A 15,439-nucleotide genomic window follows, 5' to 3' on the forward strand; every position below is an offset into this window, starting at 1 on the left:
TGTCGCTGCTTCATTCGCTCCACCCTGAGTTTACGTGACCTGAAGCATGTGTCTTACCTCCAAAGTAGTGGTGGGCTGGTGAGGCTTCATGAAACAGTCTCCTCGTTTTCAGAGCTCAGTAAGTGGCGCTTTCAATTTAAAAATGAAGTGAGGCTTCATTGAAGTAGTTGTTTGAAGCCAAAGATTTATGAACAGAGAGCGTCATCTCGAGGCCTTTGAAAATGAGGACACTGTTTCATGATGCCTCACCAGCCCATAACTATTTGAAAGCTGTTATGTAACAAAATAGTTCTATATAGTATGGCAATATTTCCTAAAGTACAGGTAAGTCAGCTCTCTGTACACGGCATGTTAATGAGTTCATAAGTTCTAAACAGATGTACTCGACATTTGTGATGGGCTTATGAGGCATCATGAAACAGTGTCCTCATTTTCACAGACCACTAGATGGCACTCTCTGCTCTAAACTATTTGATCTAGCTATAGCTATTGATATAGCTATTCTGAGCAATTCATATCCACCTTCTGAGCAAATGTTTCATGAAGCCTCACCAACTTGTAAGTTATTGTAACTGTTGTAAACCCCCTAACACGAAGAGCTATGCTCGGACATGTATTTCACGTAGCTATTCGATCAACAACAACTGGTAGTGTTGAAAATCTGGTCAGTTCCAGAGAGAAATGTTTGCGACTCCGAGCTGACAGAGCAGGAAGACCAGGGTAATGATTAATCTGCACTGCACGGTGATCAAATAACTGCTGTGCCACTCAAACATGTGGCTGTTTTCCTGCCTCTGGAGGAACATCGACATCATGACAGTGTTTGAGTCACTTCACTGCAGAAGTTTTTACATGTAAATATTAATGTTCTTTTATAAAGCATAGAGAAGAATAAATGCTGAACAGAAAGATAACCTATTTTAAGGGGTTTCTTGTCTGAGTTGTGCATATTTAATTTAATTTGTGTTTTTTTCACTTTTTTTTTAGCTGTTTTGTTTTTGTTTCTATTATGGAATTTAATTTACACCTTTTTTATTCACATTTTTTTGTTGCCTTTTCAGTCAGAACTTCGACTTTTTCCGCAAACATTCTAAAGTTATGAAAGAATATGATACTGAAGAAAGGATCTCTGTCAATATCATTCGAAAATAGTCATTGTTATCTTGGTTTTGTCTCTGTAAAGGTGTCAGTTTTTTTTCTTTTTTTTTAAATATATACACATTAATGTCATACGTGGTGCTTTGCTGATGCAACCTTTACAAAAGGGGTCTGAACCTCTTGTTTATTTGTGCTTGTGAGGCATCATGACAGCGTCCTCATTGTCGGAGCCCACTAGGGCTCCAGCTATTTCAATGAAACCCCATATCATTTTTTAACTTTGTTGTAGCTAAATGGTAGCTACAATACAAATGTGACTCCAGAGTCTCCAGAGTGACTCAACCATGCTCGAGGCCACGATGCTAATTACAGTCTAAGTGCCTTTATCTGGAAATAGTTTCAACATCATGCAAATTGAGTCAATTTCTTAGGTCAATTTTAGCATTAGGCATCTGACGTTCCTTGACTGTGGCTCACAAAGTTCTGCTTTAAATTGGTACTAAATTTAATTTAGGCTTCATATAAAGGGCCACATAAAATGACTTGAACGGCCAGATTTGGCCCCCAGGCCTTGAGTTTCAACTGAATTTAAGTCGACTTCAGAGTTTTTTATTCTGCACTGAGACATAAAAATGGTGCTTCTTTTTACTGAGAATTCAAAAGTCCACTTCTCCGCTCCATCAAACACCCAAACATCTGGTGTAAAGATGCATCTGGAGGCAACATTCCTCCCATGAAACTCGTGACAGACAGGAGTTGGTCTCCTCTCTGTTTTCTCTCTGCTAAGCCGAGAAATGTTTCAGTGTCCACACATACTGCAGCGACACATGAGCTGATCAGGCTGCGGTCCAACAATCCCAACATAGTCCCCCCTCTCTCTCTCTCGCGCTCGCTCGATGTGTGGGCGAGCACTAGCAGAGGCACAAGTCGAGGTCAGAGAGGTCGATGGCTGTTGAAGGCTTTGGACCGGCTCAGTTTGAATGATACATGATGTGAGTGTGAAATGAAGATCACTGTCAAATGTGCAATAATCCACGTGGAGGCGACGCAGTGGCTCTATGAAACGCAGCGTCAGCGCAGAGAAAACGTTTCTGTTGCGCCAACAACAGAGGTGTGTGACAATGCTGCTCTTTGTTTCAGCCATATGTTGAGTCAAGATCACCACTGGTCCATAAACTGCATGCAGGAGCCGTAATGAGACCCCCTGGTGGAGTGTGTGGTAACTTCTGCCCCCTGCTGCCATGTTTCCTGCATCAGAGTGGAGGCTGACTTCGTTTGAGGAGATGCTGAACCTGACTTTCCAAACCTGCTGTGAAAACTAGAGCCAAAACAATAGATAACTTATGTGACACAACCCACGAAGGTTATGACATGATCATTACATTTACAGAGAGAACGTCTCCACAGCCCAAAGTGCTCTGCAGTAAAAGTACGGTCACTTTAAAGGCGAAAGACAACTGTGATGTCAATTCATTGGACTATAGTAGACAAAAGCAGTAATACTTGTGTCACTTGTACTTAACATGTGACACAAGTAATGCCACAATAAACTGTTTTAAGTGATGTATCTGTCTAGTGATGTGCTGGTGAGGCTTCATGAAACAGTGTCCTCATTTTCAGCTCAGGAGGTGGCGCTCTCTGTTTAAAAATGATGTGACGTTTCATTGAAATAGCTGTTTCAGATCAAATAGTTTAGAGCAGAGAGTGCCATCTAGTGAGTTGGGATAGCAACACTGTTTCATGAAGCCTCACCAGCCCATCATGATGCGGTTCACTGAAGCTGTCACTCATATGCATAACACAGCAGTGGATACTTCACTACAGGACAGCATGGACTCCATGTGGGGCCCATGATGTTTGAAAATGATGTGAGGCTTCATTGAAGTAGCTAAAGGTTTTAGAGTAGAAAATGAGGACAGTTTCATGAAGCCTCACCAGTCAGTTTAATACTAAGTCGATGAAACCTCACATCATTTCTAAATCAACAGCGCCATCTAGTGGCCTCTGAAAATCCGGACACTGTTTCATGAACCCTGCAATACTGTTTCATGAAACATCATCTACCCATCACTAGTCGTATCAGAAGCGATATGTGGTGTCCTATATCTCAGCCGAGATCATAGATCCAAGGTCAACAAAATCTACTTTTCCTTAGGAAAATACTTGTCGGTTTTTTTGTCACCTCTTGTTTAGATGCATTTTTAAACTCGTCATATTTGTGAGTAATGATTTACATTTACAGACCTCCTACAGAACTCCAGATTTCGAATTATCCCAAACATGAGTCAAAATAAAAGCTTATATTTAATACTTCATCAATCATCAATTGTGCTGCTACTGACCACATCATCATGTCAGCTGGAGGTCCTGGTCACGTGTGAGGTCAGAAGGGAAATGTCAACACAAGGAAAGGTCTAAAAATAATCCTGTCCATGGGAATGTTGACTCCAGAGTTATGAGTCAAGCGGTGACAAACTTTTCTCTGTTCCCATGTTCTTCATTTGGAAGCAGCAACTCTCCGTGTGTTTCTCCCACTGCCCTCCATATTGGCTGCTTCAGCATCTGGTGGGGCTGAAGACTGAAGAGGCCATGTTAATGCTTCGGCCCTGGTGTGTGCCAGAGGCGTCCTGGTGGCAAGAAGTGGGGTGTGTCACATTGTGATTTCAAAACAAAATGGTGGTCTGAGTCACATGACGGCAGTCGGTAGATGCTTTATCTTTGCATAAGCCACGATCAACAGACGCCAGAAGAGTTCTGGCGAACTGTGAACGCAAATATAACCTCAACACGTACAGATGCAAGCAGCCTGTTTGCTCGTGGGCAGTTTGCTTTACTGTTGCAACCCAGACAGATGTGAGTCAGAGGTCAGAGGTCAAGGTTCACTGATGGATTCAGACCTGTTGTCACCTGTTGCCCTGAACATTGGGACATGACCCATCGGACTGGGTCAGGAAGGAGGCAGCGGAGACAAGGTACGAGAAAGAGAGGGTCATTTTCCAGACACCTTTTCCAGAAGACGTTGTGCTTTTAGCCACTTGAGATTGGGATGAGGTTGATTCCCAGTTCTGGAGGAATTCCTGGTCAAACGTGACCCAAACATGATCCATCATCCGTCTGTCCATCCATCCATTGATCCATCCATCCATCCACCTGCCCATCCGTCCGTCCATCCACCCACCCATCCACCCACCCATCCATCCATCCATCCATCCATCCACCCACCCATCCATCCATCCACCCACCCATCCATCCATCCATCCATCCATCCATCCATCCATCCATCCACCCACCCATCCATCCATCCACCCATCCATCCATCCATCCATCCATCCATCCATCCATACACCTACCCATCCACCCATCCATACACCTACCCATCCATCCATCCGTCCATCCATCCACCTGTCCGTCCATCCATCCATCCGTCTGTCCATCTGTGTGTCCGTGTGTCCATCCATCCATCCATCCGTCCATCCATACACCCAGCCAAAAACCACCAAGCCATCCATCAACCCACCCTCCCATCCATCCACCCATCCACCCATCCATCCATCCATCCATCCACCCATCCATACACCTACCCATCCACCCATCCACACACCACCCATCCATCCATCCACCCATCCATACACCTATCCATCCATCCATCCATCCACCCATCCATCCATCCATCCATCCATCCATCCATCCACCCATCCATACACCTACCCATCCACCCATCCATACACCTACCCATCCATCCATCCGTCCATCCATCCACCTGTCCGTCCATCCATCCATCCGTCTGTCCATCTGTGTGTCCGTGTGTCCATCCATCCATCCGTCCATCCATACACCCAGCCAAAAACCACCAAGCCATCCATCAACCCACCCTCCCATCCATCCATCCATCCACCCATCCATACACAAACCCACCTACCCATTCACCCACCCACCAATCCATCCGTCCGTCCGTCTGTCCGCCCATCCATCCAACCACCCGTCCGTCCATCAATCCATCCACCCGTCCGTCCGTCCATCCATCCATTCACCGAACCACCTGTCCATCCACTCAGGTCCATTCACTCACCCACCCACTATCTGTGACACTGAGATTTTTTTTTTTGTGGGTGGTGATGTCACATGAACAAATTCAATATCTTCTAATCTCCTCATTTGAAAAGAACATCCAGTGAACCTGATTCCTCTGGATGCAGATCAGACACCAGAACAAATATGGCTGACCTGAGGAGAAAATAAAGCCCGACAGTGGTGCGTATCGCTGCCAAGCTCAGAAAGTGCTTCCACACCACGAGGCAGCTTGTGGGGCTCCTCTGCACCGATGGCCAAACACGTGCTGTTCTGGCTTCGCAGAATATTTTGGACTTGGCCATGGAAGCTCAAGTGACTGAAGTGTGTAAATCTTTGCCGTACACACATTTGTTCTCCAATCTTTGAGTTGATGTCTGACACAACGCGAACAGTAGCAGCTGGTTTGCGTGCGGCAAGGATCACCCCCAAGGCTTTCTGGGAAACAGCTCACTGGTGCGTGGCAGAGCACATCAAAACATTCTGAGGTTTTCTCTGTTTCAGCCACAGGTTGATCAGTCGGTGCAGCACCATCACCTGTTCGACCCTTCCTATATTTAAAAGTCCTGGGGGAAGTGGCCTCTGATGTTTGTGCAGCTTGCACACTTCCCCAGCGCTCAGTTTGCATGAGCTGTTCACTTTCTCATGTTTTTTTTTTCATTCCCTCCCTTCACACACACTCCAAAGGTCACCTAAGATAAGTTAAGATACTCTGAACATGATGCAAAACAATGCAGTATAATACCTTCTGTTTATCCCTGTGTCACGCTTTACAACATTCACCTGGCAGGCTGCCATCACTCCATAGAGACACACAGTGGTAATGAAGTCTTTATGAAAAGGGGTCTGGATAATGTTTCATTCAGTGAATTCAGTCCAACAAAATGACCAAACGGCAAATACACGAGTGATAGGCAGGTGAGGCTTCATGAAACAGTGCCTCCGGTTTCAGATATCCGCAGCTGCTGTTTAACACGCCTGCTCTAGAGACTGGATTCAAGTCTATAGCGTAGCGGAGACCTAGCTGTGCATTTGACTAGTGATGGGCTCGTGAGGCTTCACGAAACACTCATTTTCAGAGCTCAAAAGGTGAGTTTAAAAATGATGGGAACTTTCACTGAAATAGTTGTTCAAGGCTGAATAGTTTTAACATGACAGACATGGGCTCTGAAAATGAGGACACTGTTTCATGAAGCCTCACCAGCACATCTTTAGTGGTGACTCCCCCTGAATCAAGCATGAACAGGAGCAGGAACACCATCTTTTAAACAGGTCAGGTATTGGTCATTCTGCTATTTGCACGCAGAGTAACATGGGCATTTTAAAGCTCTGGCAAAAACACCCCCCAAAATGCACAGTACCTGACTGACTGAGTCATTTTAAAAGGGTGACACACAAGCACCCTCCCCATTGAAGATCGCTATCAAGGTTTCTCCTCATGTTCGTGGGCTACTTCCCCCCACAGGGCTACTACTGATATTGTCACAGCAGTGGAGGCAAGAGCCAAGCCCAGTTACCCCTGCCGTAACACCTTGACCTGACATGACTGGTGTTCAAGTATCAAAATGATTCAATACCAGGAAGATGATTAAAGTAACGAATGTACTTGTATTAGAATCCATTTCAATATCAACATCATTTTGAAGGCAAATATTTAAAGTATCAATTGGCATACTTAATATACTTTCCACATTGACAGTGGTCGTGAAAGTGTCCAATAATCATATGAATAGTTGGGAATAAACTATTTGAGCGACTTTAAACATGAGAGTGGGTGAGTACCAGAAGTAACTTGAAAACAAAGGAACTATTATTTGATTCGTGTTTTCTCTGAGGCAGTTCAGTAGATTTTACATGCTTGCTCACTGGCATCTGAATATGACTAGTATAATTACAGTTTTGAACTAAATCATTAAGATCATTCCAGTCTTGAAATGTTGTAAAACACAGTCTGACAAGAACGTCTGTGAAGTTTCCAGGGCTCCACCATGCGTACACACACACCGCACTAAATCAAAAATGAGAGTCAATATACCCATGAAAGTGTTCGTTCTAATACGCCTAACACAACTATGTAAAACCTGAATTCCATTAGGACATTGATGTCTCCTGTTTCACCACTGGATATTTTGGTTCAAAAGCCACAGTGTTGTGAGACAGGCTCCCTTTCAGTGTTGCCACAGTTACTTTGAAAAAGTACTCCCTCAAAAAGTAACTTAGTTACTTTGATGATTACTTGAATTTCAAAGTAACTAAGTTAGATTACAAGTTACTTGTCAAGTTACATTTGGCAGCCGGCTACAACTCTCATTGTTTTTGTCAGTTTTGAGGTTGGAGTGCTACGCTCCAGTGTTTTTTAATGTTTGGGGTCATTTTTTTTAGCACAGTCTCAGTCATATGAATGTACAGTCAATGTTTTGCTTTGACACGCTCTAAGCCATTGGTGTGAAAATCACACTGTATGAAAAACAAAACAGTGATATATTGCCATTTATATAATAAAATGTATTCCCATCCCATTATATTTATTATAATTTTACTTTTTTTGCTTGTTTTAACTACAAGGCAAAAGTTTATTAAGTCTCAGTGCGTCACGTCTCCTCTTGGAGGCAGTAGTTACACCTAAGTGGCTGCTGTGACTCGCCTTTACGCTCCGTCGCGCCAGAGCATCATTTTATTTCTGACTGTTGAGAGAAAATTTGTTCCTGCACCAAAGAAAAATATAATCAAAGTTATTCCGCTCACTTTAACCGGTGATTTCTGCGGGTTGGTAGACCCTGCAGGGTCAGTACTGTCATCTAAAGCAGACACTGGCAACAATAGTAACGCACTGTGACTTAGATAAGTAACTTGAATTTGATTACCTTGTTTGAAATAGTAACGCATTTGTTACTGAAAAAGGTTGCGATATAAGACGTGTTACTAAGTTATGTACGAAATTGTACCCGTCCGTTTCGAACCATGTTACCATCGCTGATCACATACTTTCCATAAGTTATTTACGTTGGTAATGCTGTTCTCCATTATAGCCACCAGGGGGAGCAGCCTAGGGTCAAAAGTGTATGACAACCACAAACTCCAAAACAAAGATGGCGACTGTGGAAGAAGCATTGATATGTACCTCTCGCTCAAAAGAGGAAAACAGAGGCAGCGTTGTAGGAGGCGGTGGTCAGTGAGGACGTTTTATCGCAGCTGGAGGTCGGAGAATCTCCTCCATTGTTATGTCTTCTTCGTGTCTCATTAGAGCTACGTATCAGGTAGTAACAGCAACACCCCCCCATGGTGGTACTGCTCCATCCGGGCCGTATCCGTAAGCTTTGTGGAAAAAACAAACTCGCACAAACATCTTTAGAAAGTGTCATGTTTTCCTTCGACGTTACGTTGATCCTGGTTAGATCTGGTTTGGGTTTTCTGGTTTGGTGTCAGAGTGTCTTGTTTAACTGTGACCATTTTTCGGTTTCACTTTTTCATGACCAAGGCAGTTCGAATTAAGGGTCAAATGAATCTCCCGGAGCTCAGATCGAGACTTGGCACAGCAGTTCTGATCCACCGGCTGCATGTTCAACCATCCTCAGTAGAAACAGATGCGGTCGACTCATTACTCATGGATCTATTGCTTGGGCGCCGGTGAAGCCTCGAACCAGAATTAACCATAAAAGCCTGAGCTGCAGTGAACACATGAAGGGGAGTGAAAAACCCTCCAAAGATAGGGTGGCAAAGAAGCCGTGGCAACAGCTGTAAAATATTTATCGCCTTCAGAACAAGACGGCGTGCTGCAGCGCCCCACTGAGACTCGCAGCCCGGGAAATATATAATGCTGCTGCATTATTCCTGGAAAACTATCTGAGAGCTGAGGAAAGCTCATGTGGTGCTTACACACACACCCCTCAACCTAAAGCACACCGCCACGACACATGAACTTTGATCCATCCACAGCACAGCTTTTCCCACTTGTGCGACTCATGAGTTTCTCAATCCATTTCAACTGCAATGGTTAACCATGAAGAACAGGAACACAATCAACTGCTGGGAACCCACAATGTTTTTGGCATGGGGTCCTTCACCTTTTTCATCTCGGGGCCCACATTTCCCAGTAATGTCTAAACGAAAGTATCGCCATAAAATGTTGTAACTGCTCCAACAGGTGAACAGTGTTTACTGTTGGGGGCGCCATCACTTTCTTTCTCTTTTTTTTTTTTCCAAGAACGTCTCCATAGTTGGTAACTATCACAGATTTGCAGTTGTCAAGTCAATTCAGTGACTCACTACTGCCACCATATGTTGCAACTGTATTACAACTGAGCCTCTCGCGGCCCAGAGGTACAAAACCTTAAGCGGCGCTCTAGGGGGCAATCGCAATACAAACTAAAAAAAAAACGACAGCTGTAGCTTGTGGAATAAAAAAGTCTAGACCAGGTGAACATGGCGGCGGATGGGCTCCAGGTTTTAAAATGTTTTTGTCATCATCAAATCAAACCCATTAGCTTCCTTGTTTCTCTGTCGTGTCGCTGTTCCATGTCACAGTTGGGAGCAATCGTCTCTCCCCACACACAAAGATTTTTGAACACGTCTAAAGTTTATGTCTGTTGCCCCCAATGTTTTTTGGAATAGATTATGGGGACAAATTCCCCCCCCAGACCACAGGATTGTCTCATGATGTATCATTGTATGATATTGATAGGAGCTAACAGAAGAGGAAATTGGAAAGGAAGATGCCTGCCACCTTCTTCACTTCCGTAGGATCTGGATAACAAGTAACAGCATGACGGAAACAACAGGCAACAGTCATCGCCCCAAAGAAAGCCTCCTCACTCTGGCGCCATCTAGAAACAGCTTTCTTCAAAATGCTCATAAAACCTGACTCCCGAATCTCTTGGGGAGATCAGGCCTCTCGATCTGAAATGCGATCTTGCTCTGTCACTGTAGGTTTCATCGCAGACGGCGACATCGATGCAACGCACTTGCGAACCAAGCAAGCGAGAGAGAGACAGCACCGAAGGTTAAAGCCAACAGGATGAGAACAGCCCAAATATTTTGCCAGTGAAATGATCCACGCACTGACAAATCAGGTGTGAAAACAAACTTCCATTGACTTCCTCCTCAGAAATGAAAGAGTCGTCATAACTGTCATGCAACAATACTGTTATAAGTGCATCTTTTCTGACTTCTCAACTGCAGCAAATATTCACTGCCACTCCCTCCATCAATGTGTTGGCCAGATGGATGCATCACATATTATTACAGCACCAGATCAAGTAGCTCCTCAGCACGTCTTCGCGGGCATCTCTGACAACAACTGGTTTCACCGGCCAAAAAAGTGATCCTCTTATTCAGACACGGATGGCAGCGGCGTATTGTTGAGATTGATGTGCAAGTGTGGATGGTTGTAAAGCCCATGTGTGAGTGCTCGGCTCTGTCAAGCCTCTATTGTCCTTCTCCCGCCTCACTTCTATCAGTATTTTTCCAGAATTGTTGTATTGTTAGCGCCGGCCGACATAACACAGCTGTCGGGCCATGAGGGGCATCAGGGCCCTGTGTGTGTGTGTGTGTTGGCACATTCATTTACTCAGCAAAGTTAGAAGCGGAAGCTTGCAGTGAATCATGTTTGTGCGACAAATGTGGAGGAACAAACTTGTAACCTTCAGTCCAGAAGACAGACATCTTTGCAAACTTCTGTGGGGTTACACAACACAGTTCTACGATCCAGACGCTCATCCTCCAAGCCAGAAAAACAAACACAAAAAACATCCCAACAAGAGGAAAGCAGAACACGTAGCATGGACACAATGGTTGTGAACAATTCCAAGAGACACACCATCATTATAAAATGACTAAACACATCAGATGGTCACGGAACTTAAGTTGGCTGTTGCTACAACTGAACAACTGAAGGAACGCATCGAAGTAAGATGAGTAAAAAACAGCTTTTTTTATCATCAATTCATCAAGGTGTAAAAACTCCCTCCTCTGCCTCCTTCTTTCTCTCTCTCTGCTGGTGTCTAGATGAACTACATTCCGTTGCGCATCTCAAGTCGGGAGTGGTCGGCTCTTCCCACGCAGGAAATATTGAACCTGTTTGACATTTTACAATTGTTTTCGAAGCTACTTTTTCTCCTTTTGTCAGTCAAATGATACACTGCTGCCAGCAAAATAAAATAGTGGGTGGTGTATAAAACTGAGTGCTCTGTGACCCTCGTGGCCCACAGGTGTAAAGCTGATTCTTTTTCTTTATTTTCAGGCCCCTTAGTTCAGAATCACTGCTCTAAACAACATGAGGGGACTGTTCCAAGTTCCAAGACACATTTTGGTGGAATTGATTGAAATGAGAGTCACTTTTTTCTTGGAAATTTAAGAATGAAGAAAAACAGGTGTTAAATAAAAGGGCTCTTTTCTTATGTAACTTCTTTTCCAACATTGCTCATCCAACATGTTCCCTCTCTCTCCTCCACACAAGTCCAAATCTGGGGTGATTTGGACTTGTGTCTTGTCCTGTGACCCCCCTAACGTTACGGCTCAGAAAACCATTAGTCCGGCTAAGTTCAGACTTTTAAAATGCATGTAAACAGCTTAGTCTTCTACTACTACTGGAGAGACTAATAACACTGTAATGACGTTGAATAACCTGATGCCGTACGTGTGTTCCTTGGTCTTAGCTGATGTCTGCGGTGTCAGCTGTGTTTTGGAACTCGCGACGACGATGATCTGCAGATTTTTCTTCATAAGATTTGTTGGTTTAAGGAGACGACATTACCACCATGTTAGCAACCGTTAGCATGGTTGCTAAGTTAGCCGAGGTCGGTGAGCAAAGTCACTTTATATTATTATATTTAAAAATACGTCAATTTATTCAGAAACCTGAGAGTTTATTCCCCAAACCTCTGAAGTGAAACTAGTTCATCAGTCGGTCAACTTCCACTACTCTTCCTCGATGGTCGTAGGAAGCGGAAGAACTGAAGAGCTCACAGCGCCACCCCTCGTCACAAAGGTGCATTACTCAGTAATTTGTTGTATTTCCACTGCGTGCAAACCAGAAGAACATGACGCATGAGCTCAACCGAGCTACTGCCTTAGTCGGGCAACACTCCGCATGTAACCGCAGTCACTGTCTCCAAACCTCCCCTTGACCTGACACATCTAACCCTGCCCCAGTCTTGAGTGTGAGCTGCTGAATAGTGGAGCTTTTTTTTCAGTAATTCAGTCACATGTAAGGGCTTGGAGATTTGAGACCATGCCAGAGTATGCTCCGACAAATTTCCATCAAACGGATTAAACGATCAAGCTTCAGTAATAAACAGACAAATCTTTATGAGCATCTATTTGTGTTCCAGAGCTTTAATTTTAGAATAAGAGAGATCTGTAAGGGCCACTTGTTCGTCATACTGCAGCACAAACCCTCAGGAGCACGAGGCACTGGGCCCGAAGTCGCGTGATGATCTAAGCAGGAACACTGACTCAAACTCAAGGGTCAGAGTGTGGATCTGGGTTCATTTATAGCAACATGCCGACCTACCACTGCTATTCCAAAGATCCCAAATCTGAACGCCAAGGCACAGGCTGCTGGCAATGAGCCATGCAGCCAAATATATACACAGCTTCTGCGTCTGTGACTGCACTGGATATTTCATGCAGTACATGTGCGATATATATATATATATATACAGTGGTCTCGACCACAATCCGTTCCAGACGCCTGTTCGAGAAGCGATTTGTTCAAAATCTGAATCGATTTTTCCCATTACAATGAATGGAAAAAGAAATAATGCGTTCCAAGCATTAAAATAGTCTTTTGTAGGAGTGAATGTAGAGTGTCTGCTGCAGGTGCGCTGTTCCTCTATGTGTGTGGCCGCTGCATGTGGGAGGGGTTGCTGAGTGAGTGACGTCTCTCCAGAAGTGAAGAGGTGCCCGGTGCGTGTCCAGCTCTGAATGTGCGCTTCTGTGCAGTTTGGCTGTGACAAAGTCATAAACCAAGTCACGCTCTGTCCCAGACTCGCCTCATCCCTGTCCCAGCTCCAGCCCACAACAGGACATCAAACCCTGGAGTGAGCTCCAGCCTCGGAGGTGTGGAGAGCGAGCAGCTCCCCTGTGACACTCTACCACGGTCCAGTGTGGAGACAGGAAAGGTTTTACACCTCAATATGAAGAAAAAACAGTCAGTAGATGTAGCTAACGGGACACGTCTGCATACAGAGGCTGCGTTATACACAATAACAAAGCACGTCGTGGGTCCGCTGATCGGTCCGCGTACGTGGTTTTTCCAGCTTTTTTCGGGGGCGTTCGAGTTCTGGATTTTCGTTTGAAATCCGAAGCAAAAAAAATCTGGGAATGTTTATATATATTACAAGTACGACCTGCTCGACTTACGTCCACCCGTACTTACGACCACGACCAGCAGATGCTTTTTTTTTTTTTTTTTCAATGTCACCGTAGCAGCCTGGCAACACGTACGACAGCATCTCACTCTCACACAGCGATCTACCTATATACACACTAGATTTAACACAAATAAGAAAGAAAAACACCTAATATAGTTTGCTGTGATAACAGAAGTCCTGACATTGTTTCTAGCGGCGTTACTGAACTTGGTTTTGCATGCTATGTGTTTTAGAACGGCTAGCATCACCAATGTCTGAAGGTACGTCGCACCAAAGGCGATTTAGTCGCTTGTTTGCTATGTATGACCTAGTGGTTGTTGGCTTCTGGTTCCAAAAACAAAAACAATTCACTGCATCTACAGTTGCATTCAACAGGGCGGTCAGTATATGGGGCTCGGGAGGACGGAGGCTGCAGGGGTGTCTAGTGAGTTGAAAGTCAACATGGCGGATCAGAGAGGAATAGAGGGATCACTGAGCCCATTGGCTCCTTCTGAGGCGCCATCATCTTGGTGAGTCATGAATGCGAGCAGCTGCAATGATGAGAAATGTTCCATCTCTGTATACATCACCGTGAAATCTGGGCCCTGATTGGTTGACTTGCTGGTGCTTGTCGCACAAAACAATCCCTCTGCGAGTGACTTTTTGAAACTTTAAATAAGGATGGGCTGATGAGGCTTCATGAAACACTGTCCTCACTTTCAGAGCCCACTAGATGGCGCTCCATGATCTAAAATATTTAGCTTCCAACAACCTTTTCATTGAAACTCATTTGAAAGTTTTCTTTTTTTTTTTTTTTAACTGAGAGCGCCACCTTCTGAGCTCTGACACTGAGGGTGCTGTTTCATGAAGCCTCACCAGCCCGTCACTACTACAACAGTGTCCTGCTCATGGCATTGAGCTTTAGCTATTGTGCGGAGGACTATTTATTTGTAATGACTGGAGGGAGTTGGGAATGTTTATGGCAGGAACTCCTCTTCGGAGCATGAGCGGAACACTGTTGACCTCATGTGATGCCTCTTGCAGTTTGAGTTGTGAGCAGCAGTCCCGACTCCACCTGAAGACATCGCTCCTTCACACATGTGCGAGCGAAAGCATGACACTGCTTATTTGTCTGATCGTTTCACTTTTGCTCCCCGGAGACGTCAGAGGTCACCGGGCAGCGGCTGCGGTTCTGGGTGTGAGTTTCATGTGGAGCAGGTGCTGCTTTGCAAATTTCAGTAATCGGTGTCAGGGTCAGTGGTACAGCTGCTATCTCAGATGTTGAAACACGATGGAAACGCCTGATGCTTCCAGGTTTGTTCAAACAGAGCTGCTAGTCCGTGGTGGAGGGAAGAGAGCAGTGGGAGAGCGGAGATAAGAATCCGAGTCCCCTCGGTGACTCAGACTCCGGAGATCAGTCTGTGTTCATGCACCGGTGGGTGGTGTTGTGACTAAAAAGTACAAGGACTTTCAAACGTACAAAGGCTTCACTCGTTGCTTGCTTTCTCTCTGACACCCCCACAAAAGACTCAGATGGTATTTTTTTGTCATGTGACCCCCTGTTTGTTGAACAATACCCCTTTGACCTTTCGTGAGGCTTTGTCTTCTACAGTGTCCCGCTCTGGTCCAAAGGCAGCTCTAACCCCTACAGACTCCTCTGTTGTTCAGGGACTAACTTCAGAGCAGTTATTTGGTTGGAGCAACAATATTTGATGTGAGATTGTGAAAACGTTCTTAAAAACAAAGTATTTTGAATTTTAATCACTATTGCTACTTTAACTATAAGCAAATCACCAGAGTTTATTTTGATTTTACAGCTGTAAAACTGTTAAAAAAGGGGCCATGAGTGAGTGATTTTGCCTTTTTTCCAATGATGTCAGTTAACATTGTTTTGACTGTGTATCAACAGAACTTGACTTTCC

Source organism: Synchiropus splendidus, chromosome 10, assembly GCF_027744825.2.
Source record: "Synchiropus splendidus isolate RoL2022-P1 chromosome 10, RoL_Sspl_1.0, whole genome shotgun sequence".
Taxonomy (NCBI): Eukaryota; Metazoa; Chordata; class Actinopteri; order Syngnathiformes; family Callionymidae; genus Synchiropus; species Synchiropus splendidus.